General features: G+C 38.3%; 1 long non-coding RNA gene across 1 annotated transcript; it reads left to right on the forward strand.

Annotated features, from left to right (window-relative positions):
* Nucleotides 1-1,009: 1,009 nt before the first annotated feature.
* On the forward strand, nt 1,010-2,615 carry LOC106160253 (uncharacterized). The gene is made up of 3 exons (XR_015335639.1): nt 1,010-1,166; nt 1,629-1,820; nt 2,481-2,615. It is a non-coding gene; the product is annotated as an uncharacterized LOC106160253 (long non-coding RNA).
* Nucleotides 2,616-2,830: the final 215 nt, after the last annotated feature.

Raw genomic sequence — 2,830 nt, forward strand, 5'->3', positions numbered from 1 at the left:
TAGCTGCTATATTACTGGCATTGCGCCTCACACCTAAAATGTATTTGCAATAGTTATTTTGTACTACTTCGAATGGCAAAGTATTCATGTATTTAAGAGATTTTATGCTTTTAGATGCGATTGATGGTCCCCAGATTTCGCATCCGTACATCAGTATGGGTTTTATAAGGATATCGAAGAGTTTTAAATATGTCTGGGTCATATTGTGGGTGGTGGACTGTAAAGCCTGCTTAACTGCAAAAACCGCCTTCATGGCTTTACCTTTCAGATCATCAAGTGCACTTTTGAATGATCCATTCGATTCGTAATGTAATCTCAAGACTGATATGACTGGTAATTGTTTGCATAACTGCTCTATGCAGGCACTGCCACTTGACAGACCCAGTCTTTTGACAACAATCAAGACAGTTATTTGGTCTGAACTTAATGACTTGCTCTTCTGTGACAGATAAAAATAGCCCCTTAAGCCCCCTTTACACTGGACGGCGTCCTTTCTGCGTCCTGTATTAGGGTCTTGTTTGAGAGTAAAAAAAAAAAATTATTTAAGTGTCGAAAACTGGCCGATCATTCTCCAACCAAAGCAATGATTTTGCCACATTATTACAACCACAGTGATGCCAGTTTCATCTATCTCACAAAGGACGCAGAAAGGACGCCGTCCAGTGTAAAGGGGGTTTTATGAATAGCTTGTTATTTCAGAGTGAGGCTAAACAGTAAAGAAACATCTGACGTGATAGCCGCCATTTTTTTTAAACTGCCGTATACGGGATTAGAGGAAATTGATTTGGTTCAATAAATTTCTCAGTCTTATTTTGAGCCTCGATATTATCTCCAACCTTCTATAATCACCAGTTTTTCTGTATTTCATTCAACGCCAGGAGAGCATGTTAATCCGATTGCATTAAGCAAGAATCATAGCTAGGCAAATAGAACCTAAGAGGAGGGGACCATAAGATAGTAAGTTACCGAGTTTTAAGCCCTACTTTATTTTCCAACAGGATATAGCGACCATGACCCCAGAGGCACAGGGTCCTTTTGGTTGTCCGACGTCAATTGCGCCGGAACTGAAGAGGGTTTGTACAACTGTTCGTCCCTAGGGTGGGGCACCATTAGCTATTTATGCGGCACCGGAGACTACGACGATGCTGGAGTCATCTGTAAAGCACGTACGTAAATACCGATATGTTTTTTTAAGGGCAATAAGCGACACGATTTACTAATTATTATAAGTGATGACAATTGCAGTTTTGGTCAAAAACGGATTTTCTTTAAGAAAACGGTAATTTTCTCATGGTTTATGAATCCGATCCGAGATACGAAGTTGGTCCATTTCACAATCTGAACTTTTTTCTCAATACACTCTCAAAAAATTTGCAAAAGGCAATCATCTTTGAGTTTCCATGGTGTGATGAACCTCATATTCCCGAGTAATTGCGTTTTAGCTGCCGATTCTGAGGGTAACATAGAACTTATTATATTCCGTGTGTTATTTACAGTGCATTTATGTGAAATGTGAATTTCATATGTAGAGTTGATATCCCCATAACAATCAAACGAGTCCAAAGCGGCGAGATTTCATTGTTTTCTGACTGAGTGGGGTCAAATAAGTATCCTCCTTTACCTTGCAGCTGGCGATGGTGCTGTTCGCCTGGTGAACACAACTAGCCCCTACGAAGGCCGTGTTGAGGTGTACTATGCCGGGGAGTGGGGACGTGTGTGTGACTACTACTGGGGCTTAAATGACGCCAAAGTGGTTTGCAGGCAACTTGGATTGGCTGGGGCTCATTCGTCTTTTTCAGGCTGGAGTCCGAGAGGCACTGGTAAGTTATATACGCTATTGATGCCCTCGGTTGTGTCGACAAGTGTGCTTATCCATCTACATGTAAATGTGTTATTTTACTATGTATCTATTACAAGAGCTTGAAGTTGACAATGTATTTTTTCATTTTTTTAGTTCAGATGGTATACTATCTTTTATGTATGGTATACTATTGGTATACTATCTTTTATAATTGGCTAAATAAACTCTTATCTTATCTTATCCTTTCAAATGAATCATAAAGGAAACATATAACATGTTACATTAACTTATAGGCCTATATATCACAGGTAATGAAATATCTCATTTGCCACACCTGAAAGTATCATAATACTGAGTATGTACCTTGATCTTGCACATCCCCAGCACATGCCATACAAACAAACTGGCAGCTTTAACTTTCCCATTATGCTGTTAACAATACATAGACAACATAAAGAATGGGCCCAGTCAGGGCGTAATTAACATGCTGGCTGGGCCTTTTATGCATAGAAATAGATTTGGTTTTGGCCTTTGACATATATATATATATATATATATATATATATATATATATATATATATATATATATATATATATATATATATATATCCCGTTTATAGATAATCTGCATTTTTTTTAATAGTGACTTGTTTGGCTTAAATTATTTTTCTGACTCAGGTAAATACTGGCTGTATAATGTAAACTGTGGAGGAACAGAGTCCAATATAACCCAATGTTCCCATGGTGGGGTTGGCAGCATCAATTCCGTCTTTTGTCGTCAAAGTAACAACGACGACGCCGGGGTTATATGCCATGGAGGTGAGGCACTTTTCTCTCTCTTTATATATATTTTTTCATCCTTTCAGAAATCACTTTATTCTTAGACTGCAGAAATGATTTTATATACATACATTTGTCTTATTATGCCCTGGATCTTATTATTTAATCACAGTCGTGGCATTTTAACCTACCATCCGGTTGTCTGTATTATGGCTATTGTGGCAGATCTCTGAACTCGTTCTCAGCAT

This window comes from Lingula anatina, chromosome 8 (assembly GCF_051362555.1).
Source record: "Lingula anatina isolate TDL-2025a chromosome 8, LinAna3.0, whole genome shotgun sequence".
Lineage (NCBI taxonomy): Eukaryota > Metazoa > Brachiopoda > Lingulata > Lingulida > Lingulidae > Lingula > Lingula anatina.